At 52.8% G+C, this 27,016-nt stretch overlaps 46 non-coding genes across 46 annotated transcripts; 10 read left to right on the forward strand and 36 right to left on the reverse strand.

Moving 5' to 3' along the window:
- Window positions 1–309: 309 nt before the first annotated feature.
- On the reverse strand, window positions 310–380 carry Trnag-gcc (transfer RNA glycine (anticodon GCC)). Its single transcript has one exon. It is a non-coding gene; the product is annotated as a tRNA-Gly (tRNA).
- A 347-nt stretch (window positions 381–727) lies between these two features.
- On the forward strand, window positions 728–799 carry Trnag-ucc (transfer RNA glycine (anticodon UCC)). Its single transcript has one exon. It is a non-coding gene; the product is annotated as a tRNA-Gly (tRNA).
- A 597-nt stretch (window positions 800–1,396) lies between these two features.
- Trnai-aau (transfer RNA isoleucine (anticodon AAU)) lies at window positions 1,397–1,470 on the reverse strand. The gene has a single exon. It is a non-coding gene; the product is annotated as a tRNA-Ile (tRNA).
- Window positions 1,471–1,668: 198 nt separating this feature from the next.
- Window positions 1,669–1,740, reverse strand: Trnae-uuc (transfer RNA glutamic acid (anticodon UUC)). Its single transcript has one exon. It is a non-coding gene; the product is annotated as a tRNA-Glu (tRNA).
- Window positions 1,741–2,045: 305 nt separating this feature from the next.
- Trnam-cau (transfer RNA methionine (anticodon CAU)) lies at window positions 2,046–2,118 on the reverse strand. Its single transcript has one exon. It is a non-coding gene; the product is annotated as a tRNA-Met (tRNA).
- Window positions 2,119–2,500: 382 nt separating this feature from the next.
- Trnag-gcc (transfer RNA glycine (anticodon GCC)) lies at window positions 2,501–2,571 on the reverse strand. The gene has a single exon. It is a non-coding gene; the product is annotated as a tRNA-Gly (tRNA).
- Window positions 2,572–2,918: 347 nt separating this feature from the next.
- On the forward strand, window positions 2,919–2,990 carry Trnag-ucc (transfer RNA glycine (anticodon UCC)). Its single transcript has one exon. It is a non-coding gene; the product is annotated as a tRNA-Gly (tRNA).
- Window positions 2,991–9,843: 6,853 nt separating this feature from the next.
- Trnae-uuc (transfer RNA glutamic acid (anticodon UUC)) lies at window positions 9,844–9,915 on the reverse strand. Its single transcript has one exon. It is a non-coding gene; the product is annotated as a tRNA-Glu (tRNA).
- Window positions 9,916–10,220: 305 nt separating this feature from the next.
- Trnam-cau (transfer RNA methionine (anticodon CAU)) lies at window positions 10,221–10,293 on the reverse strand. Its single transcript has one exon. It is a non-coding gene; the product is annotated as a tRNA-Met (tRNA).
- Window positions 10,294–10,675: 382 nt separating this feature from the next.
- Trnag-gcc (transfer RNA glycine (anticodon GCC)) lies at window positions 10,676–10,746 on the reverse strand. The gene has a single exon. It is a non-coding gene; the product is annotated as a tRNA-Gly (tRNA).
- Window positions 10,747–11,093: 347 nt separating this feature from the next.
- Window positions 11,094–11,165, forward strand: Trnag-ucc (transfer RNA glycine (anticodon UCC)). The gene has a single exon. It is a non-coding gene; the product is annotated as a tRNA-Gly (tRNA).
- A 597-nt stretch (window positions 11,166–11,762) lies between these two features.
- Window positions 11,763–11,836, reverse strand: Trnai-aau (transfer RNA isoleucine (anticodon AAU)). The gene has a single exon. It is a non-coding gene; the product is annotated as a tRNA-Ile (tRNA).
- A 198-nt stretch (window positions 11,837–12,034) lies between these two features.
- Trnae-uuc (transfer RNA glutamic acid (anticodon UUC)) lies at window positions 12,035–12,106 on the reverse strand. The gene has a single exon. It is a non-coding gene; the product is annotated as a tRNA-Glu (tRNA).
- Window positions 12,107–12,411: 305 nt separating this feature from the next.
- Trnam-cau (transfer RNA methionine (anticodon CAU)) lies at window positions 12,412–12,484 on the reverse strand. The gene has a single exon. It is a non-coding gene; the product is annotated as a tRNA-Met (tRNA).
- A 382-nt stretch (window positions 12,485–12,866) lies between these two features.
- Window positions 12,867–12,937, reverse strand: Trnag-gcc (transfer RNA glycine (anticodon GCC)). The gene has a single exon. It is a non-coding gene; the product is annotated as a tRNA-Gly (tRNA).
- Window positions 12,938–13,284: 347 nt separating this feature from the next.
- On the forward strand, window positions 13,285–13,356 carry Trnag-ucc (transfer RNA glycine (anticodon UCC)). The gene has a single exon. It is a non-coding gene; the product is annotated as a tRNA-Gly (tRNA).
- A 597-nt stretch (window positions 13,357–13,953) lies between these two features.
- Trnai-aau (transfer RNA isoleucine (anticodon AAU)) lies at window positions 13,954–14,027 on the reverse strand. Its single transcript has one exon. It is a non-coding gene; the product is annotated as a tRNA-Ile (tRNA).
- Window positions 14,028–14,225: 198 nt separating this feature from the next.
- Trnae-uuc (transfer RNA glutamic acid (anticodon UUC)) lies at window positions 14,226–14,297 on the reverse strand. The gene has a single exon. It is a non-coding gene; the product is annotated as a tRNA-Glu (tRNA).
- A 305-nt stretch (window positions 14,298–14,602) lies between these two features.
- Window positions 14,603–14,675, reverse strand: Trnam-cau (transfer RNA methionine (anticodon CAU)). Its single transcript has one exon. It is a non-coding gene; the product is annotated as a tRNA-Met (tRNA).
- Window positions 14,676–15,057: 382 nt separating this feature from the next.
- Window positions 15,058–15,128, reverse strand: Trnag-gcc (transfer RNA glycine (anticodon GCC)). The gene has a single exon. It is a non-coding gene; the product is annotated as a tRNA-Gly (tRNA).
- Window positions 15,129–15,475: 347 nt separating this feature from the next.
- Window positions 15,476–15,547, forward strand: Trnag-ucc (transfer RNA glycine (anticodon UCC)). Its single transcript has one exon. It is a non-coding gene; the product is annotated as a tRNA-Gly (tRNA).
- A 597-nt stretch (window positions 15,548–16,144) lies between these two features.
- On the reverse strand, window positions 16,145–16,218 carry Trnai-aau (transfer RNA isoleucine (anticodon AAU)). Its single transcript has one exon. It is a non-coding gene; the product is annotated as a tRNA-Ile (tRNA).
- A 198-nt stretch (window positions 16,219–16,416) lies between these two features.
- Trnae-uuc (transfer RNA glutamic acid (anticodon UUC)) lies at window positions 16,417–16,488 on the reverse strand. Its single transcript has one exon. It is a non-coding gene; the product is annotated as a tRNA-Glu (tRNA).
- A 305-nt stretch (window positions 16,489–16,793) lies between these two features.
- Trnam-cau (transfer RNA methionine (anticodon CAU)) lies at window positions 16,794–16,866 on the reverse strand. Its single transcript has one exon. It is a non-coding gene; the product is annotated as a tRNA-Met (tRNA).
- Window positions 16,867–17,248: 382 nt separating this feature from the next.
- Window positions 17,249–17,319, reverse strand: Trnag-gcc (transfer RNA glycine (anticodon GCC)). The gene has a single exon. It is a non-coding gene; the product is annotated as a tRNA-Gly (tRNA).
- A 347-nt stretch (window positions 17,320–17,666) lies between these two features.
- On the forward strand, window positions 17,667–17,738 carry Trnag-ucc (transfer RNA glycine (anticodon UCC)). Its single transcript has one exon. It is a non-coding gene; the product is annotated as a tRNA-Gly (tRNA).
- Window positions 17,739–18,335: 597 nt separating this feature from the next.
- On the reverse strand, window positions 18,336–18,409 carry Trnai-aau (transfer RNA isoleucine (anticodon AAU)). The gene has a single exon. It is a non-coding gene; the product is annotated as a tRNA-Ile (tRNA).
- Window positions 18,410–18,607: 198 nt separating this feature from the next.
- Window positions 18,608–18,679, reverse strand: Trnae-uuc (transfer RNA glutamic acid (anticodon UUC)). The gene has a single exon. It is a non-coding gene; the product is annotated as a tRNA-Glu (tRNA).
- Window positions 18,680–18,984: 305 nt separating this feature from the next.
- Window positions 18,985–19,057, reverse strand: Trnam-cau (transfer RNA methionine (anticodon CAU)). The gene has a single exon. It is a non-coding gene; the product is annotated as a tRNA-Met (tRNA).
- A 382-nt stretch (window positions 19,058–19,439) lies between these two features.
- Window positions 19,440–19,510, reverse strand: Trnag-gcc (transfer RNA glycine (anticodon GCC)). The gene has a single exon. It is a non-coding gene; the product is annotated as a tRNA-Gly (tRNA).
- A 347-nt stretch (window positions 19,511–19,857) lies between these two features.
- Window positions 19,858–19,929, forward strand: Trnag-ucc (transfer RNA glycine (anticodon UCC)). Its single transcript has one exon. It is a non-coding gene; the product is annotated as a tRNA-Gly (tRNA).
- Window positions 19,930–20,526: 597 nt separating this feature from the next.
- Trnai-aau (transfer RNA isoleucine (anticodon AAU)) lies at window positions 20,527–20,600 on the reverse strand. Its single transcript has one exon. It is a non-coding gene; the product is annotated as a tRNA-Ile (tRNA).
- A 198-nt stretch (window positions 20,601–20,798) lies between these two features.
- Window positions 20,799–20,870, reverse strand: Trnae-uuc (transfer RNA glutamic acid (anticodon UUC)). Its single transcript has one exon. It is a non-coding gene; the product is annotated as a tRNA-Glu (tRNA).
- A 305-nt stretch (window positions 20,871–21,175) lies between these two features.
- On the reverse strand, window positions 21,176–21,248 carry Trnam-cau (transfer RNA methionine (anticodon CAU)). The gene has a single exon. It is a non-coding gene; the product is annotated as a tRNA-Met (tRNA).
- Window positions 21,249–21,630: 382 nt separating this feature from the next.
- Window positions 21,631–21,701, reverse strand: Trnag-gcc (transfer RNA glycine (anticodon GCC)). The gene has a single exon. It is a non-coding gene; the product is annotated as a tRNA-Gly (tRNA).
- A 347-nt stretch (window positions 21,702–22,048) lies between these two features.
- On the forward strand, window positions 22,049–22,120 carry Trnag-ucc (transfer RNA glycine (anticodon UCC)). Its single transcript has one exon. It is a non-coding gene; the product is annotated as a tRNA-Gly (tRNA).
- Window positions 22,121–22,717: 597 nt separating this feature from the next.
- Window positions 22,718–22,791, reverse strand: Trnai-aau (transfer RNA isoleucine (anticodon AAU)). The gene has a single exon. It is a non-coding gene; the product is annotated as a tRNA-Ile (tRNA).
- A 198-nt stretch (window positions 22,792–22,989) lies between these two features.
- Trnae-uuc (transfer RNA glutamic acid (anticodon UUC)) lies at window positions 22,990–23,061 on the reverse strand. Its single transcript has one exon. It is a non-coding gene; the product is annotated as a tRNA-Glu (tRNA).
- Window positions 23,062–23,366: 305 nt separating this feature from the next.
- On the reverse strand, window positions 23,367–23,439 carry Trnam-cau (transfer RNA methionine (anticodon CAU)). Its single transcript has one exon. It is a non-coding gene; the product is annotated as a tRNA-Met (tRNA).
- Window positions 23,440–23,821: 382 nt separating this feature from the next.
- Trnag-gcc (transfer RNA glycine (anticodon GCC)) lies at window positions 23,822–23,892 on the reverse strand. Its single transcript has one exon. It is a non-coding gene; the product is annotated as a tRNA-Gly (tRNA).
- A 347-nt stretch (window positions 23,893–24,239) lies between these two features.
- On the forward strand, window positions 24,240–24,311 carry Trnag-ucc (transfer RNA glycine (anticodon UCC)). Its single transcript has one exon. It is a non-coding gene; the product is annotated as a tRNA-Gly (tRNA).
- Window positions 24,312–24,908: 597 nt separating this feature from the next.
- Window positions 24,909–24,982, reverse strand: Trnai-aau (transfer RNA isoleucine (anticodon AAU)). The gene has a single exon. It is a non-coding gene; the product is annotated as a tRNA-Ile (tRNA).
- A 198-nt stretch (window positions 24,983–25,180) lies between these two features.
- Trnae-uuc (transfer RNA glutamic acid (anticodon UUC)) lies at window positions 25,181–25,252 on the reverse strand. The gene has a single exon. It is a non-coding gene; the product is annotated as a tRNA-Glu (tRNA).
- A 305-nt stretch (window positions 25,253–25,557) lies between these two features.
- Window positions 25,558–25,630, reverse strand: Trnam-cau (transfer RNA methionine (anticodon CAU)). Its single transcript has one exon. It is a non-coding gene; the product is annotated as a tRNA-Met (tRNA).
- Window positions 25,631–26,012: 382 nt separating this feature from the next.
- On the reverse strand, window positions 26,013–26,083 carry Trnag-gcc (transfer RNA glycine (anticodon GCC)). Its single transcript has one exon. It is a non-coding gene; the product is annotated as a tRNA-Gly (tRNA).
- A 347-nt stretch (window positions 26,084–26,430) lies between these two features.
- Trnag-ucc (transfer RNA glycine (anticodon UCC)) lies at window positions 26,431–26,502 on the forward strand. The gene has a single exon. It is a non-coding gene; the product is annotated as a tRNA-Gly (tRNA).
- Window positions 26,503–27,016: the final 514 nt, after the last annotated feature.

A 27,016-nucleotide genomic window follows, 5' to 3' on the forward strand; every position in this document is an offset into this window, starting at 1 on the left:
CTGGATAACGTGTTCTGTTGCTAGACGTGCATTGCCGGCCCAGTTGATTGCGGTGTTGCTGCAGCTTTTGCAAACGATAGGCAGCACTCCTTGTCGTTAACGTTCAGTGCGTCGGAGGCACCTGGACATAGCAAATTGTGAGGCCAGGCCGACGCTAGTCTGTAGAACATGATGCGAGCGTCCTAGTGGGGACCCGCGAGTGCTGCGTTCTCGGTTCTTCTCAAGGGAATCCAGCTATACATTCTTGTGGATCGTGCATCTCAAGAGCACAAGCAGCACGGCAGCATTATCGCGGGAACAGCAAAACGATGCATCGGCCGGGAATCGAACCCGGGCCGCCCGCGTGGCAGGCGAGCATTCTACCACTGAACCACCGATGCTCGGGCCAGTAGTAACTTCACGCTGCTTGCCGAGCAGATGTCTCAAGGGAAAGTGGGACTGCCGTCAAGCGCCGTAGCATTCTGTCGAGAAGATGCTGCAGACGCTGAATCCTGCACTGCACTGCTAAAAAATGCCGCCAGAACGCGGTCCTCTGCGTACTCTTGCATCGCCGGCGCCGGCACCGACTCTTGCCAAAGGATGCGAAATGTGCGCGGATACGCCGTCCGAATGCGGCTGGATGTTCTCCCCTAGCCTACCTCGAAATGCGCCTGCCAGGTACGATCACCTTCGGCCGCTGCCGACAGGCGGGAAGCCGACACAGCGCGGCGTCGGGGCGCTTCCTTGTGCGGTGGTGGTGTAATGGTCAGCATAGTTGCCTTCCAAGCAGTTGATCCGGGTTCGATTCCCGGCCACCGCAACAGGCTTTTTAATTTCGCGTATGAGTACTTTCGCCACGCGCCCTTAAATTAATGTTTTTTTCCCCCTTCTTACTCGCTGCAGACCAGCCTATAGTGTGTCTCGACTTGTCTCGACTTTGCTCAGCTGACGCGAGAGCTGACGCTCTCAAATCGGCCTATATCAAAACGACAAGCACGAGAAACGACTGAGAGAGGTAAGGAGAGGCGAGGCGATGGGCACACAGCACTCCCCCATCCTTTCACGGTGGCGTGTCCATGACCGAATCGGGTTGTAGCTCCGAAAACAAAGGAGAAAGAAAAAATAGGAAGTAAAACTGCCAACAGTACCCTGTGTCCCCATGCGCTCACCCGCCCAAGTACTGACAAGGGCCAAAGTTGTTACAAATCGGCAATCGGACATTTTCTTTCATCTTGTCTTTATCGGTTGAGAACCAGTGTATTCAACATATTATGGCCATTGCCGAGTGAATGCTGTAGCGCTTCCCGACAAGTCGGGTTCGGATCCTCCGTCAACTTCCACGCAGGGTGATGATCTTTTGGTCATCACACTCGCCTGCTGAAATCGGCGCTGCCTTTTCGTAGTAGTAAAAGACTAGTGGCCCGTGGGGGGATCGAACCCACGACCTTCGCGTTATTAGCACGACGCTCTAACCAACTGAGCTAACGGGCCTCGGCAGATGCAGTTGCTCAGCCCTGCGCTGGAAACGTATGGCATGAAGCCGTACACCATTTCTATGGTCGTCGGACGTCTGCTTCCCTCGTCTATATTCTGCTGACGGTCACGAAACAGTAGCTATATTGCGAGCAGGACGGGAAACGGCAGCTCGGTCAGCTCAAACTTGTCACGGTTCGTGTGGAAAAAATTCCGTTCCGGTACCGGGAATCGAACCCGGGCCTCCTGGGTGAAAGCCAGGTATCCTAGCCACTAGACCACACCGGATGTGGGGGTGTCTCCGCCGGTTCGGACGGTCGCTTGTCGCATTTCGTGTCGTGTCCCGCGTCGGCGCCCTTCTCTCTTTGCGAGCGTCTTTGCGCATACTGACTGGCAAGGCGCGCACCTCAAACGTCTCAGAGCAATGCTTTTGGCTTCATGCTGTGCTGGGAGAAGAGGGAAAGGGAAGCTGTAAGTAGCAGTAACAGGAAGTAAACATTTTCCCGCTGAAGCGTTGAAACCGTTGTGGATAACAAACAAGAAATAAGTTAGTGCCCTAGCAACAGCATCACCATCAGTCACAGAAAATTAAATGCCCCGGGTGAGGATCGAACTCACGACCTTAAGATTATGAGACTTACGCGCTGCCTACTGCGCTACCGAGGCACGGGTGGAACCGCTTTTCCTGGAAACTGGGTAAGTACCATACCCAATGTTAGACGTAAAGACACTGTACTTCCTGGATAACGTGTTCTGTTGCTAGACGTGCATTGCCGGCCCAGTTGATTGCGGTGTTGCTGCAGCTTTTGCAAACGATAGGCAGCACTCCTTGTCGTTAACGTTCAGTGCGTCGGAGGCACCTGGACATAGCAAATTGTGAGGCCAGGCCGACGCTAGTCTGTAGAACATGATGCGAGCGTCCTAGTGGGGACCCGCGAGTGCTGCGTTCTCGGTTCTTCTCAAGGGAATCCAGCTATACATTCTTGTGGATCGTGCATCTCAAGAGCACAAGCAGCACGGCAGCATTATCGCGGGAACAGCAAAACGATGCATCGGCCGGGAATCGAACCCGGGCCGCCCGCGTGGCAGGCGAGCATTCTACCACTGAACCACCGATGCTCGGGCCAGTAGTAACTTCACGCTGCTTGCCGAGCAGATGTCTCAAGGGAAAGTGGGACTGCCGTCAAGCGCCGTAGCATTCTGTCGAGAAGATGCTGCAGACGCTGAATCCTGCACTGCACTGCTAAAAAATGCCGCCAGAACGCGGTCCTCTGCGTACTCTTGCATCGCCGGCGCCGGCACCGACTCTTGCCAAAGGATGCGAAATGTGCGCGGATACGCCGTCCGAATGCGGCTGGATGTTCTCCCCTAGCCTACCTCGAAATGCGCCTGCCAGGTACGATCACCTTCGGCCGCTGCCGACAGGCGGGAAGCCGACACAGCGCGGCGTCGGGGCGCTTCCTTGTGCGGTGGTGGTGTAATGGTCAGCATAGTTGCCTTCCAAGCAGTTGATCCGGGTTCGATTCCCGGCCACCGCAACAGGCTTTTTAATTTCGCGTATGAGTACTTTCGCCACGCGCCCTTAAATTAATGTTTTTTTCCCCCTTCTTACTCGCTGCAGACCAGCCTATAGTGTGTCTCGACTTGTCTCGACTTTGCTCAGCTGACGCGAGAGCTGACGCTCTCAAATCGGCCTATATCAAAACGACAAGCACGAGAAACGACTGAGAGAGGTAAGGAGAGGCGAGGCGATGGGCACACAGCACTCCCCCATCCTTTCACGGTGGCGTGTCCATGACCGAATCGGGTTGTAGCTCCGAAAACAAAGGAGAAAGAAAAAATAGGAAGTAAAACTGCCAACAGTACCCTGTGTCCCCATGCGCTCACCCGCCCAAGTACTGACAAGGGCCAAAGTTGTTACAAATCGGCAATCGGACATTTTCTTTCATCTTGTCTTTATCGGTTGAGAACCAGTGTATTCAACATATTATGGCCATTGCCGAGTGAATGCTGTAGCGCTTCCCGACAAGTCGGGTTCGGATCCTCCGTCAACTTCCACGCAGGGTGATGATCTTTTGGTCATCACACTCGCCTGCTGAAATCGGCGCTGCCTTTTCGTAGTAGTAAAAGACTAGTGGCCCGTGGGGGGATCGAACCCACGACCTTCGCGTTATTAGCACGACGCTCTAACCAACTTTTTTTTTTTTTTTTTTTTTTTTTTTTTGGGCCTCCCATCTCCCCATACAGCCCATCCATTCGCTCACCTTTTTTGCCTTCTTCGGCTAGCTTCAATGCTATACTCTTGTTATGCTATTTCACTGTTGATTTTGAAATGTATAGTTGATTTGATTCCTTTTTGTGCGAAGTGATATTGATTTAAAAAAAAAATAACTTTTTTTTGTTTTTGTGTTTTTTTGTTGTTTTGGTTTTGATGTTTTTGGTTTTTTTAATGTTTTTTTCCTTTTAATATTATTTATTTGGTTGAACTGCATGCGGTGTTTCAGGGTGCCGACGTCATGCAAAGCTCGTCTTCTCGAAAGTTTGTATGCCTTTGGCTTCCCCAAGCGGTGGCTTGGACTAGTCTGATAAATTCCAGTGTTGCTGTGCGGTTTCCCAAGTCTCCTTCTCTTAGCTCTGAACGACTCAGCCGCCAAAAAACTGCGCACTGCATACTAATGTGGAAAAGAAAAATTTGAAATCCATGTTGCTGCGGAATGATTTGAAGAAGAAGGAAGAAAAAAATAGAAGAAATAAATCCTGTTTCGGCTTCCCTCGTCGACGTTAAATAAATAAAGAAGCAAGTAATGTTCGCAGTTGAGTGAAACATATACATCTTCGATGTAAGTTGCCAAACATAAAACATTAAACGAAAAACCCAGTGGACACCACGTCCAAATGAATGGTCAGCTTCACCATTCATGTTGGGAGAATGTAAATCAAATTCCTGCTGAATTAACGGAGACGAAGGGCTAGGTTAAACAAGACTGTTAAAACACCAAGCATGAACATTCCCAATCAGTGACAACTTCAGACACCATGAAAATTCGACTTTGTTCCGTTTCTTCTCTTTCGATGTTTCATTGTTTTCGTTGCACATATTTGTTTTTGTTGATTGTTAATATTTTTATTTAGTTTTTTTTATTTATATTTGATAAGGTGTATGGAGACGTGGCCGTGGAAGAAAACTTACTGAATTCGTTTACAGGGTCGTGATTCGGAGCGCTAAGATATAATTGGCAAACTTTTGCCTATGTCTGACATCCTGCAGTAGCAGTTGTGCCTGTGTGGCGAGGTATAATCTGTAGTCCCGGTATGAACGCCTCTCCTGGGCGCCAAGTAAGTAACATAGTGTGTGACCAGCCAACCACGTCCAGGTGTTTGCCTTGGTTGTGGGGTAGTACGCGTCGTCGGGTTGGAGCACGGACGTAAGAGAGATGTGCCGTCGTGCCGTGCGGCAGATCGAAGCCATGGTTTTTCGACACCATTCCCAAATAAGACTGTTCGCACCACAAACAAATCTGTGTTGCAAAGTGTCGACAAGGCCGCACTCCCTACATTTGTCAGTAGCTGACAAATGTATTTTATGAAGTTTTTCGGCTGTAGGTAGAGTTTCATTAACAACTTTATACCACAGTGATCGAATACCGGTATCTAGCACTTTGTTATGTATAGTCTTCCAGACGAGAGCCCAGTCTTTAGAAGGATACTTCAGTTCCATGCGGTTGACCCTGCCTGTGTCGTTCAGTAGCCGGTAGAGGTGGGCAGTGGTAAGTTCACGTAGCGGGACACTCGATTTCGTGTGGAGATAACTGCTTTCTAAAAGAAACATCCTGATGTGGTTTGCTTTGAAATGTGTTTCCCGTAGGTTGATGGGGATGTGCATAGTCGGAGGCTGAAATGTCCGTATGGCCATACTCAGCGCGCTGTCAGGATATTCGTGGCAGAGCTGCAGTGTACGCCGGATCAAGAGTGCCTTACATTTCGTTTGAACATCCGTCAGGCCGAGGCCGCCTTTGTCTGGTGGGAGAGTGATGACATTGATGCCCACCTTGAAGATGTCACCCCTCCAGATGTACCAACCTACTGCCGACATGATTTTCCTCGCAACACTGTCGACCACAGGAAGTATTTGTCCGACATACCAAATCTTCGAGAGAATTGTGGTATTAACGAAATGAACTCTCTGCAATAAGTCCTGTTCTCTGCCTTTATGATGCTGTAAGCAGCCCCGAGACATAGCCAAAAGATGTTTCCAATTGTCTACCGTTGTCCGTAGGGGGCAACTGCTCATCTTGATACCAAGAAGTTTGAGAGTCGCACATCCTCTGTACGGCAAAGGGGCGTCTGTTCGAAAGCCACTGCCTATAGGCAGGAGGCAAGTCTTTCCATAGTTTAGCTGAGAACCGGATGCTCGCTCGTAATCGGTGATACTATTCCTAACGGCCGTGAGGTCTTGTTCCGAACGCACAATGACACCCACATCGTCGGCGTACGCAATGCATTTGAGGGTGCTGGAATACAGGTTTAAACCTTGAAGGTTACAATTCAGCATCCTTACCAGTGGCTCAATTGCGATCACGAAGAGACACATGGACATGGGACAGCCCTGTCTGATTGACCGCTGAATCGGAATCCGTCGGGTGAATTGACCATTGACGATGATCTGAGAAGTGGCCGAGGTGTACATGTTGCTGACCATGGCAGTAAAGCCGTCACCAAATCCTAAGTGGTTCATGGTGTGGAAGAGGTAGCGATGCAGGATCCGATCAAAGGCCTGACATTGATCTAAAGCCAAGATTGCTGCTTCCGGGCGTGTGATTGCAGTAAACGAAATGAGCTCCCTGTAATCTGCAAGACATTTAAAGATCGTGCGGCCCGGGACCGCTGCTGCCTGGCTGTGATGTATAATTTTTGCAAGGACATTTTTAAGTCTACCTGCTATGACGCGGGCCACAATCTTGTAGTCAGAGTTCAACAGGGAGATGGGGCGGAATTTGGCAATATCTTGATGGGGGTATTCTTTGGGGACCAGAACGATAAGGCTGTCATTGAAACCATCTGGTAACTGTTGGCCGGCGCGCAGTTCATTGCAGATGCAAACAAAGCAATGTTCGAGGAGGTCCCAGAACTGCTTATAAAACTCAATCGGCAGACCATCAACGCCGGGTGATTTGTTGGCCTGAGCCCTGCTCAGTGCCTCCCGAATCTCCACCGCGGTGACATCACTGATCAAGAATTGCCTGTCGTCCTCATCGAGCGTTGTCGGAAGATATGCATGCATCGCCGCGATTGCCGCATCATCTGCTGGTTGTGCCCTGTATAGTCGCCCGTAGTAGTCCGTTATACACTCCTTAATTTCAGCCTGGGTCGTCACAAAGGTACCGTCTTCAGTTCGTAAGCGGGTAATCAATTTTTGTCGTGCGCGGCGTTTCTCTTTCCCTAGGTGGAAGGCGGATGGTTGTTCGTCAGAAGTGCCTGCGCTATCTCGCGAACGGATTTTAACGCCTTCCATTTGCCTGCGTTTGAGGAGCGTCAACTTTGCTTTGATCCGTTGAATCTGAAGAAATTTTTCCTGCGTGACATGTGCTTCAGAATACAAGTCACGGAGACAGCGAAAATAAAATTCAAACGTCTCTTTCTGCATCCGGCTCCTGTCAGAACTATACGCCTTCAAACAACGAATAATCCGAGGTTTTGCACAACGGCACCACCACTGCGTTATCGATGGGAATGTTGGTCGTCGATGTAAACAAATTTCCCAGGCTTCTAGTAGACGGTCTCGTAACGCCTGTTCCCTGAGAATACTGACGTTAAGTTTCCAACCTGTCCGACCACGGAAAGTTTGCTGGCGCGCCATACGAATGACACAATGGTAAGCTAAATGGTCGGAAAAATACAGGGGCCACGTTTCCGAGGAAGATACCCGTTCACGCAGGTTTTTCCCCACGTAGATCCTGTCGAGGCGGCTGGCCATTAGTGCAGTATGGTATGTGAAGCACCGTTGTTCCCCGTGTGTTATTTCCCACGTATCCTCCAGCTCTAATTGACGTACTGTTTCGCCGAGAGCGGCGCATCCATTAAAGTTCGGCCATTGGTCCTTTGGCTTCAAAACACAATTAAAATCGCCTCCGACAACCACTTCCTCCCGGCTGCGGCGTAAAAGATATAATAAGTCATTGGCAAAGAACTGAGCCCGTCTCGTTCTATTCTGATTCCCGGAAGGGGCATATACATTAACAAATCTAATGCCGTTGATAAGGCACGCTATACCCCTGCCATTTTCAAGTCGTTCAACGTCGGAGACGGCCACGCCCACTTTGGTTAATAGAGCGGTACCTGAAGAACTGTCTTGGGTGGTGTTTTTGAGTAATTGGTAGCCAGGAATGTCAGGCTGAAATTGATCATCGACCTCTTGCAACATCACAATATCAGCATCGCAGCTGTATAAATAATCACGAAAGCTAGAGAGCTTCTGTACAGAAGTTATTCTATTGATGTTAAGTGTGGCTAACTTATAATCCTGGTAGGACGGCATGAACCGCTAAATGTTGGCAGAAAGAGAAAAAAAGCCAAAGTAGATACGCAGAAGCACAGAAAATGAAAACCATTAGTAGGTATCAGATATGTAATTATCGTCCCCCGTCGGGTGGTTGGAGACAGGTCGTGTCCTACTTAAGCCGCCGGCCGGTAATGCGGGTAAAATTTCTGTAGATGGCCCTACCACAGACAGGCTCTGGTCCATTTGTACATCGTCAGTGTCATCGGCCCAATTGACCACATGAACAGCGGCCACCTCGCCAATTGAGCCCTGAACATTGTGAGACTGATGTTCGGGGGTATCTCGGAGGTCCTCACGAGGGTTCTGTTCCTCGTTCGCAGCGACATGGCCGTCACCATCGGGGTGGGGCACGGAGACGTCCGAGACCTGTCGGGTCTCATGCTGCGGTTGCTCAGTGGGGCGATCAAGAGAGACGTCAGGCAAGGAACGAGCAATTTGCGCCCCTTTTTCGCGCAAAGGTGGTGCGGCGTTGGCGGCATCCTTGTGGGCGATCCTCCTTTTCTTGTGTTTCTTGGGAGAGGTTGCGACTCTTTGAAGATCTGCAGCCGACGAGGAAGAAGAGGAGTCCTGAGCAGGTGGAAGTGCATTTTGAACGGAAATGGGATCCATATTGCTGCTAACGTGGCGACCAGTGTGGTCGGCCTGGGAGTTAGCAACCTCTTGGTGGCTGTCTAAGGACGGAACCGCCGGGATGCTACTGGCCACCGGTACTTCTGTAGTAGGAACAGCGATGCCTTCCGGACTGGAAGTGTCCATGGGCGTATCTAGGACAGTGTCCGAAGCCCTGGGATCTGTGTCCACGGCAGGTTGCACCTCCGCGGCCGTGGTCGAGCGGACTGCCGCCACATAAGTGAGAGGCAGTGTCGACATCCTGTTAGTTACCGTCCTTTCGCCAGGTGGTAATTGCGTCACTCGTCGCTGCATACACTGAGCGCGAACGTGATCAGTGGCACCACAACCTGCGCAAGTTCTAGGTTGACCGTCGTACATAACGATCGCCCGGTATCCACAAATAGTGATATATGACGGGATGTGTCTCTTCAACTCAATCTTGACCTGACGAACACCGTTCAAAACAGGGACTTTGAATGACAACCACTTTTCCGCAACATTGCTGATGATCGAACCATAACTGGCCAAAACAGCGTTGATGTGTTCCGCGGGTACTTCAAACGGTAGTTCGAATATTCGAACGGTGCGGACACCAAACCCTGCATGAGACACGTGAACCTCTCCAACATTCCCATCACAATGCTTAAACTTCAAACGACCACTACAAGATTCAATTATTTGGTCACAGATTTCGGCAGATTTAAACTTAATATAGGCAGTGCTGCTGACTATCGATAAATGGACTCCAAGAATGTCATCAAAGGATCGTTGCAAAGCTTCCTCAATCCACGATTCTAATTCAAACGATTTTGGTCTGGCATAGTTGGAATCAAACACAAACTTCAAAGTATCCCGTCGTGTTAATTGACTCATGTTGGAATCCTACACATACTCCACACAATAACACGTTACTGTGTACAGCAAGGGCGGCACTCACCACAACAGCCACAAGCAGCGGCGACGTAAGCACCACACGTCCGCTCACCACGGCCGCCGAGGGCCGACTATGAGCTAACGGGCCTCGGCAGATGCAGTTGCTCAGCCCTGCGCTGGAAACGTATGGCATGAAGCCGTACACCATTTCTATGGTCGTCGGACGTCTGCTTCCCTCGTCTATATTCTGCTGACGGTCACGAAACAGTAGCTATATTGCGAGCAGGACGGGAAACGGCAGCTCGGTCAGCTCAAACTTGTCACGGTTCGTGTGGAAAAAATTTCCGTTCCGGTACCGGGAATCGAACCCGGGCCTCCTGGGTGAAAGCCAGGTATCCTAGCCACTAGACCACACCGGATGTGGGGGTGTCTCCGCCGGTTCGGACGGTCGCTTGTCGCATTTCGTGTCGTGTCCCGCGTCGGCGCCCTTCTCTCTTTGCGAGCGTCTTTGCGCATACTGACTGGCAAGGCGCGCACCTCAAACGTCTCAGAGCAATGCTTTTGGCTTCATGCTGTGCTGGGAGAAGAGGGAAAGGGAAGCTGTAAGTAGCAGTAACAGGAAGTAAACATTTTCCCGCTGAAGCGTTGAAACCGTTGTGGATAACAAACAAGAAATAAGTTAGTGCCCTAGCAACAGCATCACCATCAGTCACAGAAAATTAAATGCCCCGGGTGAGGATCGAACTCACGACCTTAAGATTATGAGACTTACGCGCTGCCTACTGCGCTACCGAGGCACGGGTGGAACCGCTTTTCCTGGAAACTGGGTAAGTACCATACCCAATGTTAGACGTAAAGACACTGTACTTCCTGGATAACGTGTTCTGTTGCTAGACGTGCATTGCCGGCCCAGTTGATTGCGGTGTTGCTGCAGCTTTTGCAAACGATAGGCAGCACTCCTTGTCGTTAACGTTCAGTGCGTCGGAGGCACCTGGACATAGCAAATTGTGAGGCCAGGCCGACGCTAGTCTGTAGAACATGATGCGAGCGTCCTAGTGGGGACCCGCGAGTGCTGCGTTCTCGGTTCTTCTCAAGGGAATCCAGCTATACATTCTTGTGGATCGTGCATCTCAAGAGCACAAGCAGCACGGCAGCATTATCGCGGGAACAGCAAAACGATGCATCGGCCGGGAATCGAACCCGGGCCGCCCGCGTGGCAGGCGAGCATTCTACCACTGAACCACCGATGCTCGGGCCAGTAGTAACTTCACGCTGCTTGCCGAGCAGATGTCTCAAGGGAAAGTGGGACTGCCGTCAAGCGCCGTAGCATTCTGTCGAGAAGATGCTGCAGACGCTGAATCCTGCACTGCACTGCTAAAAAATGCCGCCAGAACGCGGTCCTCTGCGTACTCTTGCATCGCCGGCGCCGGCACCGACTCTTGCCAAAGGATGCGAAATGTGCGCGGATACGCCGTCCGAATGCGGCTGGATGTTCTCCCCTAGCCTACCTCGAAATGCGCCTGCCAGGTACGATCACCTTCGGCCGCTGCCGACAGGCGGGAAGCCGACACAGCGCGGCGTCGGGGCGCTTCCTTGTGCGGTGGTGGTGTAATGGTCAGCATAGTTGCCTTCCAAGCAGTTGATCCGGGTTCGATTCCCGGCCACCGCAACAGGCTTTTTAATTTCGCGTATGAGTACTTTCGCCACGCGCCCTTAAATTAATGTTTTTTTCCCCCTTCTTACTCGCTGCAGACCAGCCTATAGTGTGTCTCGACTTGTCTCGACTTTGCTCAGCTGACGCGAGAGCTGACGCTCTCAAATCGGCCTATATCAAAACGACAAGCACGAGAAACGACTGAGAGAGGTAAGGAGAGGCGAGGCGATGGGCACACAGCACTCCCCCATCCTTTCACGGTGGCGTGTCCATGACCGAATCGGGTTGTAGCTCCGAAAACAAAGGAGAAAGAAAAAATAGGAAGTAAAACTGCCAACAGTACCCTGTGTCCCCATGCGCTCACCCGCCCAAGTACTGACAAGGGCCAAAGTTGTTACAAATCGGCAATCGGACATTTTCTTTCATCTTGTCTTTATCGGTTGAGAACCAGTGTATTCAACATATTATGGCCATTGCCGAGTGAATGCTGTAGCGCTTCCCGACAAGTCGGGTTCGGATCCTCCGTCAACTTCCACGCAGGGTGATGATCTTTTGGTCATCACACTCGCCTGCTGAAATCGGCGCTGCCTTTTCGTAGTAGTAAAAGACTAGTGGCCCGTGGGGGGATCGAACCCACGACCTTCGCGTTATTAGCACGACGCTCTAACCAACTGAGCTAACGGGCCTCGGCAGATGCAGTTGCTCAGCCCTGCGCTGGAAACGTATGGCATGAAGCCGTACACCATTTCTATGGTCGTCGGACGTCTGCTTCCCTCGTCTATATTCTGCTGACGGTCACGAAACAGTAGCTATATTGCGAGCAGGACGGGAAACGGCAGCTCGGTCAGCTCAAACTTGTCACGGTTCGTGTGGAAAAAATTCCGTTCCGGTACCGGGAATCGAACCCGGGCCTCCTGGGTGAAAGCCAGGTATCCTAGCCACTAGACCACACCGGATGTGGGGGTGTCTCCGCCGGTTCGGACGGTCGCTTGTCGCATTTCGTGTCGTGTCCCGCGTCGGCGCCCTTCTCTCTTTGCGAGCGTCTTTGCGCATACTGACTGGCAAGGCGCGCACCTCAAACGTCTCAGAGCAATGCTTTTGGCTTCATGCTGTGCTGGGAGAAGAGGGAAAGGGAAGCTGTAAGTAGCAGTAACAGGAAGTAAACATTTTCCCGCTGAAGCGTTGAAACCGTTGTGGATAACAAACAAGAAATAAGTTAGTGCCCTAGCAACAGCATCACCATCAGTCACAGAAAATTAAATGCCCCGGGTGAGGATCGAACTCACGACCTTAAGATTATGAGACTTACGCGCTGCCTACTGCGCTACCGAGGCACGGGTGGAACCGCTTTTCCTGGAAACTGGGTAAGTACCATACCCAATGTTAGACGTAAAGACACTGTACTTCCTGGATAACGTGTTCTGTTGCTAGACGTGCATTGCCGGCCCAGTTGATTGCGGTGTTGCTGCAGCTTTTGCAAACGATAGGCAGCACTCCTTGTCGTTAACGTTCAGTGCGTCGGAGGCACCTGGACATAGCAAATTGTGAGGCCAGGCCGACGCTAGTCTGTAGAACATGATGCGAGCGTCCTAGTGGGGACCCGCGAGTGCTGCGTTCTCGGTTCTTCTCAAGGGAATCCAGCTATACATTCTTGTGGATCGTGCATCTCAAGAGCACAAGCAGCACGGCAGCATTATCGCGGGAACAGCAAAACGATGCATCGGCCGGGAATCGAACCCGGGCCGCCCGCGTGGCAGGCGAGCATTCTACCACTGAACCACCGATGCTCGGGCCAGTAGTAACTTCACGCTGCTTGCCGAGCAGATGTCTCAAGGGAAAGTGGGACTGCCGTCAAGCGCCGTAGCATTCTGTCGAGAAGATGCTGCAGACGCTGAATCCTGCACTGCACTGCTAAAAAATGCCGCCAGAACGCGGTCCTCTGCGTACTCTTGCATCGCCGGCGCCGGCACCGACTCTTGCCAAAGGATGCGAAATGTGCGCGGATACGCCGTCCGAATGCGGCTGGATGTTCTCCCCTAGCCTACCTCGAAATGCGCCTGCCAGGTACGATCACCTTCGGCCGCTGCCGACAGGCGGGAAGCCGACACAGCGCGGCGTCGGGGCGCTTCCTTGTGCGGTGGTGGTGTAATGGTCAGCATAGTTGCCTTCCAAGCAGTTGATCCGGGTTCGATTCCCGGCCACCGCAACAGGCTTTTTAATTTCGCGTATGAGTACTTTCGCCACGCGCCCTTAAATTAATGTTTTTTTCCCCCTTCTTACTCGCTGCAGACCAGCCTATAGTGTGTCTCGACTTGTCTCGACTTTGCTCAGCTGACGCGAGAGCTGACGCTCTCAAATCGGCCTATATCAAAACGACAAGCACGAGAAACGACTGAGAGAGGTAAGGAGAGGCGAGGCGATGGGCACACAGCACTCCCCCATCCTTTCACGGTGGCGTGTCCATGACCGAATCGGGTTGTAGCTCCGAAAACAAAGGAGAAAGAAAAAATAGGAAGTAAAACTGCCAACAGTACCCTGTGTCCCCATGCGCTCACCCGCCCAAGTACTGACAAGGGCCAAAGTTGTTACAAATCGGCAATCGGACATTTTCTTTCATCTTGTCTTTATCGGTTGAGAACCAGTGTATTCAACATATTATGGCCATTGCCGAGTGAATGCTGTAGCGCTTCCCGACAAGTCGGGTTCGGATCCTCCGTCAACTTCCACGCAGGGTGATGATCTTTTGGTCATCACACTCGCCTGCTGAAATCGGCGCTGCCTTTTCGTAGTAGTAAAAGACTAGTGGCCCGTGGGGGGATCGAACCCACGACCTTCGCGTTATTAGCACGACGCTCTAACCAACTGAGCTAACGGGCCTCGGCAGATGCAGTTGCTCAGCCCTGCGCTGGAAACGTATGGCATGAAGCCGTACACCATTTCTATGGTCGTCGGACGTCTGCTTCCCTCGTCTATATTCTGCTGACGGTCACGAAACAGTAGCTATATTGCGAGCAGGACGGGAAACGGCAGCTCGGTCAGCTCAAACTTGTCACGGTTCGTGTGGAAAAAATTCCGTTCCGGTACCGGGAATCGAACCCGGGCCTCCTGGGTGAAAGCCAGGTATCCTAGCCACTAGACCACACCGGATGTGGGGGTGTCTCCGCCGGTTCGGACGGTCGCTTGTCGCATTTCGTGTCGTGTCCCGCGTCGGCGCCCTTCTCTCTTTGCGAGCGTCTTTGCGCATACTGACTGGCAAGGCGCGCACCTCAAACGTCTCAGAGCAATGCTTTTGGCTTCATGCTGTGCTGGGAGAAGAGGGAAAGGGAAGCTGTAAGTAGCAGTAACAGGAAGTAAACATTTTCCCGCTGAAGCGTTGAAACCGTTGTGGATAACAAACAAGAAATAAGTTAGTGCCCTAGCAACAGCATCACCATCAGTCACAGAAAATTAAATGCCCCGGGTGAGGATCGAACTCACGACCTTAAGATTATGAGACTTACGCGCTGCCTACTGCGCTACCGAGGCACGGGTGGAACCGCTTTTCCTGGAAACTGGGTAAGTACCATACCCAATGTTAGACGTAAAGACACTGTACTTCCTGGATAACGTGTTCTGTTGCTAGACGTGCATTGCCGGCCCAGTTGATTGCGGTGTTGCTGCAGCTTTTGCAAACGATAGGCAGCACTCCTTGTCGTTAACGTTCAGTGCGTCGGAGGCACCTGGACATAGCAAATTGTGAGGCCAGGCCGACGCTAGTCTGTAGAACATGATGCGAGCGTCCTAGTGGGGACCCGCGAGTGCTGCGTTCTCGGTTCTTCTCAAGGGAATCCAGCTATACATTCTTGTGGATCGTGCATCTCAAGAGCACAAGCAGCACGGCAGCATTATCGCGGGAACAGCAAAACGATGCATCGGCCGGGAATCGAACCCGGGCCGCCCGCGTGGCAGGCGAGCATTCTACCACTGAACCACCGATGCTCGGGCCAGTAGTAACTTCACGCTGCTTGCCGAGCAGATGTCTCAAGGGAAAGTGGGACTGCCGTCAAGCGCCGTAGCATTCTGTCGAGAAGATGCTGCAGACGCTGAATCCTGCACTGCACTGCTAAAAAATGCCGCCAGAACGCGGTCCTCTGCGTACTCTTGCATCGCCGGCGCCGGCACCGACTCTTGCCAAAGGATGCGAAATGTGCGCGGATACGCCGTCCGAATGCGGCTGGATGTTCTCCCCTAGCCTACCTCGAAATGCGCCTGCCAGGTACGATCACCTTCGGCCGCTGCCGACAGGCGGGAAGCCGACACAGCGCGGCGTCGGGGCGCTTCCTTGTGCGGTGGTGGTGTAATGGTCAGCATAGTTGCCTTCCAAGCAGTTGATCCGGGTTCGATTCCCGGCCACCGCAACAGGCTTTTTAATTTCGCGTATGAGTACTTTCGCCACGCGCCCTTAAATTAATGTTTTTTTCCCCCTTCTTACTCGCTGCAGACCAGCCTATAGTGTGTCTCGACTTGTCTCGACTTTGCTCAGCTGACGCGAGAGCTGACGCTCTCAAATCGGCCTATATCAAAACGACAAGCACGAGAAACGACTGAGAGAGGTAAGGAGAGGCGAGGCGATGGGCACACAGCACTCCCCCATCCTTTCACGGTGGCGTGTCCATGACCGAATCGGGTTGTAGCTCCGAAAACAAAGGAGAAAGAAAAAATAGGAAGTAAAACTGCCAACAGTACCCTGTGTCCCCATGCGCTCACCCGCCCAAGTACTGACAAGGGCCAAAGTTGTTACAAATCGGCAATCGGACATTTTCTTTCATCTTGTCTTTATCGGTTGAGAACCAGTGTATTCAACATATTATGGCCATTGCCGAGTGAATGCTGTAGCGCTTCCCGACAAGTCGGGTTCGGATCCTCCGTCAACTTCCACGCAGGGTGATGATCTTTTGGTCATCACACTCGCCTGCTGAAATCGGCGCTGCCTTTTCGTAGTAGTAAAAGACTAGTGGCCCGTGGGGGGATCGAACCCACGACCTTCGCGTTATTAGCACGACGCTCTAACCAACTGAGCTAACGGGCCTCGGCAGATGCAGTTGCTCAGCCCTGCGCTGGAAACGTATGGCATGAAGCCGTACACCATTTCTATGGTCGTCGGACGTCTGCTTCCCTCGTCTATATTCTGCTGACGGTCACGAAACAGTAGCTATATTGCGAGCAGGACGGGAAACGGCAGCTCGGTCAGCTCAAACTTGTCACGGTTCGTGTGGAAAAAATTCCGTTCCGGTACCGGGAATCGAACCCGGGCCTCCTGGGTGAAAGCCAGGTATCCTAGCCACTAGACCACACCGGATGTGGGGGTGTCTCCGCCGGTTCGGACGGTCGCTTGTCGCATTTCGTGTCGTGTCCCGCGTCGGCGCCCTTCTCTCTTTGCGAGCGTCTTTGCGCATACTGACTGGCAAGGCGCGCACCTCAAACGTCTCAGAGCAATGCTTTTGGCTTCATGCTGTGCTGGGAGAAGAGGGAAAGGGAAGCTGTAAGTAGCAGTAACAGGAAGTAAACATTTTCCCGCTGAAGCGTTGAAACCGTTGTGGATAACAAACAAGAAATAAGTTAGTGCCCTAGCAACAGCATCACCATCAGTCACAGAAAATTAAATGCCCCGGGTGAGGATCGAACTCACGACCTTAAGATTATGAGACTTACGCGCTGCCTACTGCGCTACCGAGGCACGGGTGGAACCGCTTTTCCTGGAAACTGGGTAAGTACCATACCCAATGTTAGACGTAAAGACACTGTACTTCCTGGATAACGTGTTCTGTTGCTAGACGTGCATTGCCGGCCCAGTTGATTGCGGTGTTGCTGCAGCTTTTGCAAACGATAGGCAGCACTCCTTGTCGTTAACGTTCAGTGCGTCGGAGGCACCTGGACATAGCAAATTGTGAGGCCAGGCCGACGCTAGTCTGTAGAACATGATGCGAGCGTCCTAGTGGGGACCCGCGAGTGCTGCGTTCTCGGTTCTTCTCAAGGGAATCCAGCTATACATTCTTGTGGATCGTGCATCTCAAGAGCACAAGCAGCACGGCAGCATTATCGCGGGAACAGCAAAACGATGCATCGGCCGGGAATCGAACCCGGGCCGCCCGCGTGGCAGGCGAGCATTCTACCACTGAACCACCGATGCTCGGGCCAGTAGTAACTTCACGCTGCTTGCCGAGCAGATGTCTCAAGGGAAAGTGGGACTGCCGTCAAGCGCCGTAGCATTCTGTCGAGAAGATGCTGCAGACGCTGAATCCTGCACTGCACTGCTAAAAAATGCCGCCAGAACGCGGTCCTCTGCGTACTCTTGCATCGCCGGCGCCGGCACCGACTCTTGCCAAAGGATGCGAAATGTGCGCGGATACGCCGTCCGAATGCGGCTGGATGTTCTCCCCTAGCCTACCTCGAAATGCGCCTGCCAGGTACGATCACCTTCGGCCGCTGCCGACAGGCGGGAAGCCGACACAGCGCGGCGTCGGGGCGCTTCCTTGTGCGGTGGTGGTGTAATGGTCAGCATAGTTGCCTTCCAAGCAGTTGATCCGGGTTCGATTCCCGGCCACCGCAACAGGCTTTTTAATTTCGCGTATGAGTACTTTCGCCACGCGCCCTTAAATTAATGTTTTTTTCCCCCTTCTTACTCGCTGCAGACCAGCCTATAGTGTGTCTCGACTTGTCTCGACTTTGCTCAGCTGACGCGAGAGCTGACGCTCTCAAATCGGCCTATATCAAAACGACAAGCACGAGAAACGACTGAGAGAGGTAAGGAGAGGCGAGGCGATGGGCACACAGCACTCCCCCATCCTTTCACGGTGGCGTGTCCATGACCGAATCGGGTTGTAGCTCCGAAAACAAAGGAGAAAGAAAAAATAGGAAGTAAAACTGCCAACAGTACCCTGTGTCCCCATGCGCTCACCCGCCCAAGTACTGACAAGGGCCAAAGTTGTTACAAATCGGCAATCGGACATTTTCTTTCATCTTGTCTTTATCGGTTGAGAACCAGTGTATTCAACATATTATGGCCATTGCCGAGTGAATGCTGTAGCGCTTCCCGACAAGTCGGGTTCGGATCCTCCGTCAACTTCCACGCAGGGTGATGATCTTTTGGTCATCACACTCGCCTGCTGAAATCGGCGCTGCCTTTTCGTAGTAGTAAAAGACTAGTGGCCCGTGGGGGGATCGAACCCACGACCTTCGCGTTATTAGCACGACGCTCTAACCAACTGAGCTAACGGGCCTCGGCAGATGCAGTTGCTCAGCCCTGCGCTGGAAACGTATGGCATGAAGCCGTACACCATTTCTATGGTCGTCGGACGTCTGCTTCCCTCGTCTATATTCTGCTGACGGTCACGAAACAGTAGCTATATTGCGAGCAGGACGGGAAACGGCAGCTCGGTCAGCTCAAACTTGTCACGGTTCGTGTGGAAAAAATTCCGTTCCGGTACCGGGAATCGAACCCGGGCCTCCTGGGTGAAAGCCAGGTATCCTAGCCACTAGACCACACCGGATGTGGGGGTGTCTCCGCCGGTTCGGACGGTCGCTTGTCGCATTTCGTGTCGTGTCCCGCGTCGGCGCCCTTCTCTCTTTGCGAGCGTCTTTGCGCATACTGACTGGCAAGGCGCGCACCTCAAACGTCTCAGAGCAATGCTTTTGGCTTCATGCTGTGCTGGGAGAAGAGGGAAAGGGAAGCTGTAAGTAGCAGTAACAGGAAGTAAACATTTTCCCGCTGAAGCGTTGAAACCGTTGTGGATAACAAACAAGAAATAAGTTAGTGCCCTAGCAACAGCATCACCATCAGTCACAGAAAATTAAATGCCCCGGGTGAGGATCGAACTCACGACCTTAAGATTATGAGACTTACGCGCTGCCTACTGCGCTACCGAGGCACGGGTGGAACCGCTTTTCCTGGAAACTGGGTAAGTACCATACCCAATGTTAGACGTAAAGACACTGTACTTCCTGGATAACGTGTTCTGTTGCTAGACGTGCATTGCCGGCCCAGTTGATTGCGGTGTTGCTGCAGCTTTTGCAAACGATAGGCAGCACTCCTTGTCGTTAACGTTCAGTGCGTCGGAGGCACCTGGACATAGCAAATTGTGAGGCCAGGCCGACGCTAGTCTGTAGAACATGATGCGAGCGTCCTAGTGGGGACCCGCGAGTGCTGCGTTCTCGGTTCTTCTCAAGGGAATCCAGCTATACATTCTTGTGGATCGTGCATCTCAAGAGCACAAGCAGCACGGCAGCATTATCGCGGGAACAGCAAAACGATGCATCGGCCGGGAATCGAACCCGGGCCGCCCGCGTGGCAGGCGAGCATTCTACCACTGAACCACCGATGCTCGGGCCAGTAGTAACTTCACGCTGCTTGCCGAGCAGATGTCTCAAGGGAAAGTGGGACTGCCGTCAAGCGCCGTAGCATTCTGTCGAGAAGATGCTGCAGACGCTGAATCCTGCACTGCACTGCTAAAAAATGCCGCCAGAACGCGGTCCTCTGCGTACTCTTGCATCGCCGGCGCCGGCACCGACTCTTGCCAAAGGATGCGAAATGTGCGCGGATACGCCGTCCGAATGCGGCTGGATGTTCTCCCCTAGCCTACCTCGAAATGCGCCTGCCAGGTACGATCACCTTCGGCCGCTGCCGACAGGCGGGAAGCCGACACAGCGCGGCGTCGGGGCGCTTCCTTGTGCGGTGGTGGTGTAATGGTCAGCATAGTTGCCTTCCAAGCAGTTGATCCGGGTTCGATTCCCGGCCACCGCAACAGGCTTTTTAATTTCGCGTATGAGTACTTTCGCCACGCGCCCTTAAATTAATGTTTTTTTCCCCCTTCTTACTCGCTGCAGACCAGCCTATAGTGTGTCTCGACTTGTCTCGACTTTGCTCAGCTGACGCGAGAGCTGACGCTCTCAAATCGGCCTATATCAAAACGACAAGCACGAGAAACGACTGAGAGAGGTAAGGAGAGGCGAGGCGATGGGCACACAGCACTCCCCCATCCTTTCACGGTGGCGTGTCCATGACCGAATCGGGTTGTAGCTCCGAAAACAAAGGAGAAAGAAAAAATAGGAAGTAAAACTGCCAACAGTACCCTGTGTCCCCATGCGCTCACCCGCCCAAGTACTGACAAGGGCCAAAGTTGTTACAAATCGGCAATCGGACATTTTCTTTCATCTTGTCTTTATCGGTTGAGAACCAGTGTATTCAACATATTATGGCCATTGCCGAGTGAATGCTGTAGCGCTTCCCGACAAGTCGGGTTCGGATCCTCCGTCAACTTCCACGCAGGGTGATGATCTTTTGGTCATCACACTCGCCTGCTGAAATCGGCGCTGCCTTTTCGTAGTAGTAAAAGACTAGTGGCCCGTGGGGGGATCGAACCCACGACCTTCGCGTTATTAGCACGACGCTCTAACCAACTGAGCTAACGGGCCTCGGCAGATGCAGTTGCTCAGCCCTGCGCTGGAAACGTATGGCATGAAGCCGTACACCATTTCTATGGTCGTCGGACGTCTGCTTCCCTCGTCTATATTCTGCTGACGGTCACGAAACAGTAGCTATATTGCGAGCAGGACGGGAAACGGCAGCTCGGTCAGCTCAAACTTGTCACGGTTCGTGTGGAAAAAATTCCGTTCCGGTACCGGGAATCGAACCCGGGCCTCCTGGGTGAAAGCCAGGTATCCTAGCCACTAGACCACACCGGATGTGGGGGTGTCTCCGCCGGTTCGGACGGTCGCTTGTCGCATTTCGTGTCGTGTCCCGCGTCGGCGCCCTTCTCTCTTTGCGAGCGTCTTTGCGCATACTGACTGGCAAGGCGCGCACCTCAAACGTCTCAGAGCAATGCTTTTGGCTTCATGCTGTGCTGGGAGAAGAGGGAAAGGGAAGCTGTAAGTAGCAGTAACAGGAAGTAAACATTTTCCCGCTGAAGCGTTGAAACCGTTGTGGATAACAAACAAGAAATAAGTTAGTGCCCTAGCAACAGCATCACCATCAGTCACAGAAAATTAAATGCCCCGGGTGAGGATCGAACTCACGACCTTAAGATTATGAGACTTACGCGCTGCCTACTGCGCTACCGAGGCACGGGTGGAACCGCTTTTCCTGGAAACTGGGTAAGTACCATACCCAATGTTAGACGTAAAGACACTGTACTTCCTGGATAACGTGTTCTGTTGCTAGACGTGCATTGCCGGCCCAGTTGATTGCGGTGTTGCTGCAGCTTTTGCAAACGATAGGCAGCACTCCTTGTCGTTAACGTTCAGTGCGTCGGAGGCACCTGGACATAGCAAATTGTGAGGCCAGGCCGACGCTAGTCTGTAGAACATGATGCGAGCGTCCTAGTGGGGACCCGCGAGTGCTGCGTTCTCGGTTCTTCTCAAGGGAATCCAGCTATACATTCTTGTGGATCGTGCATCTCAAGAGCACAAGCAGCACGGCAGCATTATCGCGGGAACAGCAAAACGATGCATCGGCCGGGAATCGAACCCGGGCCGCCCGCGTGGCAGGCGAGCATTCTACCACTGAACCACCGATGCTCGGGCCAGTAGTAACTTCACGCTGCTTGCCGAGCAGATGTCTCAAGGGAAAGTGGGACTGCCGTCAAGCGCCGTAGCATTCTGTCGAGAAGATGCTGCAGACGCTGAATCCTGCACTGCACTGCTAAAAAATGCCGCCAGAACGCGGTCCTCTGCGTACTCTTGCATCGCCGGCGCCGGCACCGACTCTTGCCAAAGGATGCGAAATGTGCGCGGATACGCCGTCCGAATGCGGCTGGATGTTCTCCCCTAGCCTACCTCGAAATGCGCCTGCCAGGTACGATCACCTTCGGCCGCTGCCGACAGGCGGGAAGCCGACACAGCGCGGCGTCGGGGCGCTTCCTTGTGCGGTGGTGGTGTAATGGTCAGCATAGTTGCCTTCCAAGCAGTTGATCCGGGTTCGATTCCCGGCCACCGCAACAGGCTTTTTAATTTCGCGTATGAGTACTTTCGCCACGCGCCCTTAAATTAATGTTTTTTTCCCCCTTCTTACTCGCTGCAGACCAGCCTATAGTGTGTCTCGACTTGTCTCGACTTTGCTCAGCTGACGCGAGAGCTGACGCTCTCAAATCGGCCTATATCAAAACGACAAGCACGAGAAACGACTGAGAGAGGTAAGGAGAGGCGAGGCGATGGGCACACAGCACTCCCCCATCCTTTCACGGTGGCGTGTCCATGACCGAATCGGGTTGTAGCTCCGAAAACAAAGGAGAAAGAAAAAATAGGAAGTAAAACTGCCAACAGTACCCTGTGTCCCCATGCGCTCACCCGCCCAAGTACTGACAAGGGCCAAAGTTGTTACAAATCGGCAATCGGACATTTTCTTTCATCTTGTCTTTATCGGTTGAGAACCAGTGTATTCAACATATTATGGCCATTGCCGAGTGAATGCTGTAGCGCTTCCCGACAAGTCGGGTTCGGATCCTCCGTCAACTTCCACGCAGGGTGATGATCTTTTGGTCATCACACTCGCCTGCTGAAATCGGCGCTGCCTTTTCGTAGTAGTAAAAGACTAGTGGCCCGTGGGGGGATCGAACCCACGACCTTCGCGTTATTAGCACGACGCTCTAACCAACTGAGCTAACGGGCCTCGGCAGATGCAGTTGCTCAGCCCTGCGCTGGAAACGTATGGCATGAAGCCGTACACCATTTCTATGGTCGTCGGACGTCTGCTTCCCTCGTCTATATTCTGCTGACGGTCACGAAACAGTAGCTATATTGCGAGCAGGACGGGAAACGGCAGCTCGGTCAGCTCAAACTTGTCACGGTTCGTGTGGAAAAAATTCCGTTCCGGTACCGGGAATCGAACCCGGGCCTCCTGGGTGAAAGCCAGGTATCCTAGCCACTAGACCACACCGGATGTGGGGGTGTCTCCGCCGGTTCGGACGGTCGCTTGTCGCATTTCGTGTCGTGTCCCGCGTCGGCGCCCTTCTCTCTTTGCGAGCGTCTTTGCGCATACTGACTGGCAAGGCGCGCACCTCAAACGTCTCAGAGCAATGCTTTTGGCTTCATGCTGTGCTGGGAGAAGAGGGAAAGGGAAGCTGTAAGTAGCAGTAACAGGAAGTAAACATTTTCCCGCTGAAGCGTTGAAACCGTTGTGGATAACAAACAAGAAATAAGTTAGTGCCCTAGCAACAGCATCACCATCAGTCACAGAAAATTAAATGCCCCGGGTGAGGATCGAACTCACGACCTTAAGATTATGAGACTTACGCGCTGCCTACTGCGCTACCGAGGCACGGGTGGAACCGCTTTTCCTGGAAACTGGGTAAGTACCATACCCAATGTTAGACGTAAAGACACTGTACTTCCTGGATAACGTGTTCTGTTGCTAGACGTGCATTGCCGGCCCAGTTGATTGCGGTGTTGCTGCAGCTTTTGCAAACGATAGGCAGCACTCCTTGTCGTTAACGTTCAGTGCGTCGGAGGCACCTGGACATAGCAAATTGTGAGGCCAGGCCGACGCTAGTCTGTAGAACATGATGCGAGCGTCCTAGTGGGGACCCGCGAGTGCTGCGTTCTCGGTTCTTCTCAAGGGAATCCAGCTATACATTCTTGTGGATCGTGCATCTCAAGAGCACAAGCAGCACGGCAGCATTATCGCGGGAACAGCAAAACGATGCATCGGCCGGGAATCGAACCCGGGCCGCCCGCGTGGCAGGCGAGCATTCTACCACTGAACCACCGATGCTCGGGCCAGTAGTAACTTCACGCTGCTTGCCGAGCAGATGTCTCAAGGGAAAGTGGGACTGCCGTCAAGCGCCGTAGCATTCTGTCGAGAAGATGCTGCAGACGCTGAATCCTGCACTGCACTGCTAAAAAATGCCGCCAGAACGCGGTCCTCTGCGTACTCTTGCATCGCCGGCGCCGGCACCGACTCTTGCCTAAGGATGCGAAATGTGCGCGGATACGCCGTCCGAATGCGGCTGGATGTTCTCCCCTAGCCTACCTCGAAATGCGCCTGCCAGGTACGATCACCTTCGGCCGCTGCCGACAGGCGGGAAGCCGACACAGCGCGGCGTCGGGGCGCTTCCTTGTGCGGTGGTGGTGTAATGGTCAGCATAGTTGCCTTCCAAGCAGTTGATCCGGGTTCGATTCCCGGCCACCGCAACAGGCTTTTTAATTTCGCGTATGAGTACTTTCGCCACGCGCCCTTAAATTAATGTTTTTTTCCCCCTTCTTACTCGCTGCAGACCAGCCTATAGTGTGTCTCGACTTGTCTCGACTTTGCTCAGCTGACGCGAGAGCTGACGCTCTCAAATCGGCCTATATCAAAACGACAAGCACGAGAAACGACTGAGAGAGGTAAGGAGAGGCGAGGCGATGGGCACACAGCACTCCCCCATCCTTTCACGGTGGCGTGTCCATGACCGAATCGGGTTGTAGCTCCGAAAACAAAGGAGAAAGAAAAAATAGGAAGTAAAACTGCCAACAGTACCCTGTGTCCCCATGCGCTCACCCGCCCAAGTACTGACAAGGGCCAAAGTTGTTACAAATCGGCAATCGGACATTTTCTTTCATCTTGTCTTTATCGGTTGAGAACCAGTGTATTCAACATATTATGGCCATTGCCGAGTGAATGCTGTAGCGCTTCCCGACAAGTCGGGTTCGGATCCTCCGTCAACTTCCACGCAGGGTGATGATCTTTTGGTCATCACACTCGCCTGCTGAAATCGGCGCTGCCTTTTCGTAGTAGTAAAAGACTAGTGGCCCGTGGGGGGATCGAACCCACGACCTTCGCGTTATTAGCACGACGCTCTAACCAACTGAGCTAACGGGCCTCGGCAGATGCAGTTGCTCAGCCCTGCGCTGGAAACGTATGGCATGAAGCCGTACACCATTTCTATGGTCGTCGGACGTCTGCTTCCCTCGTCTATATTCTGCTGACGGTCACGAAACAGTAGCTATATTGCGAGCAGGACGGGAAACGGCAGCTCGGTCAGCTCAAACTTGTCACGGTTCGTGTGGAAAAAATTCCGTTCCGGTACCGGGAATCGAACCCGGGCCTCCTGGGTGAAAGCCAGGTATCCTAGCCACTAGACCACACCGGATGTGGGGGTGTCTCCGCCGGTTCGGACGGTCGCTTGTCGCATTTCGTGTCGTGTCCCGCGTCGGCGCCCTTCTCTCTTTGCGAGCGTCTTTGCGCATACTGACTGGCAAGGCGCGCACCTCAAACGTCTCAGAGCAATGCTTTTGGCTTCATGCTGTGCTGGGAGAAGAGGGAAAGGGAAGCTGTAAGTAGCAGTAACAGGAAGTAAACATTTTCCCGCTGAAGCGTTGAAACCGTTGTGGATAACAAACAAGAAATAAGTTAGTGCCCTAGCAACAGCATCACCATCAGTCACAGAAAATTAAATGCCCCGGGTGAGGATCGAACTCACGACCTTAAGATTATGAGACTTACGCGCTGCCTACTGCGCTACCGAGGCACGGGTGGAACCGCTTTTCCTGGAAACTGGGTAAGTACCATACCCAATGTTAGACGTAAAGACACTGTACTTCCTGGATAACGTGTTCTGTTGCTAGACGTGCATTGCCGGCCCAGTTGATTGCGGTGTTGCTGCAGCTTTTGCAAACGATAGGCAGCACTCCTTGTCGTTAACGTTCAGTGCGTCGGAGGCACCTGGACATAGCAAATTGTGAGGCCAGGCCGACGCTAGTCTGTAGAACATGATGCGAGCGTCCTAGTGGGGACCCGCGAGTGCTGCGTTCTCGGTTCTTCTCAAGGGAATCCAGCTATACATTCTTGTGGATCGTGCATCTCAAGAGCACAAGCAGCACGGCAGCATTATCGCGGGAACAGCAAAACGATGCATCGGCCGGGAATCGAACCCGGGCCGCCCGCGTGGCAGGCGAGCATTCTACCACTGAACCACCGATGCTCGGGCCAGTAGTAACTTCACGCTGCTTGCCGAGCAGATGTCTCAAGGGAAAGTGGGACTGCCGTCAAGCGCCGTAGCATTCTGTCGAGAAGATGCTGCAGACGCTGAATCCTGCACTGCACTGCTAAAAAATGCCGCCAGAACGCGGTCCTCTGCGTACTCTTGCATCGCCGGCGCCGGCACCGACTCTTGCCAAAGGATGCGAAATGTGCGCGGATACGCCGTCCGAATGCGGCTGGATGTTCTCCCCTAGCCTACCTCGAAATGCGCCTGCCAGGTACGATCACCTTCGGCCGCTGCCGACAGGCGGGAAGCCGACACAGCGCGGCGTCGGGGCGCTTCCTTGTGCGGTGGTGGTGTAATGGTCAGCATAGTTGCCTTCCAAGCAGTTGATCCGGGTTCGATTCCCGGCCACCGCAACAGGCTTTTTAATTTCGCGTATGAGTACTTTCGCCACGCGCCCTTAAATTAATGTTTTTTTCCCCCTTCTTACTCGCTGCAGACCAGCCTATAGTGTGTCTCGACTTGTCTCGACTTTGCTCAGCTGACGCGAGAGCTGACGCTCTCAAATCGGCCTATATCAAAACGACAAGCACGAGAAACGACTGAGAGAGGTAAGGAGAGGCGAGGCGATGGGCACACAGCACTCCCCCATCCTTTCACGGTGGCGTGTCCATGACCGAATCGGGTTGTAGCTCCGAAAACAAAGGAGAAAGAAAAAATAGGAAGTAAAACTGCCAACAGTACCCTGTGTCCCCATGCGCTCACCCGCCCAAGTACTGACAAGGGCCAAAGTTGTTACAAATCGGCAATCGGACATTTTCTTTCATCTTGTCTTTATCGGTTGAGAACCAGTGTATTCAACATATTATGGCCATTGCCGAGTGAATGCTGTAGCGCTTCCCGACAAGTCGGGTTCGGATCCTCCGTCAA

The sequence above is a fragment of the Schistocerca nitens genome, unplaced genomic scaffold, assembly GCF_023898315.1.
Source record: "Schistocerca nitens isolate TAMUIC-IGC-003100 unplaced genomic scaffold, iqSchNite1.1 HiC_scaffold_408, whole genome shotgun sequence".
Taxonomy (NCBI): Eukaryota; Metazoa; Arthropoda; class Insecta; order Orthoptera; family Acrididae; genus Schistocerca; species Schistocerca nitens.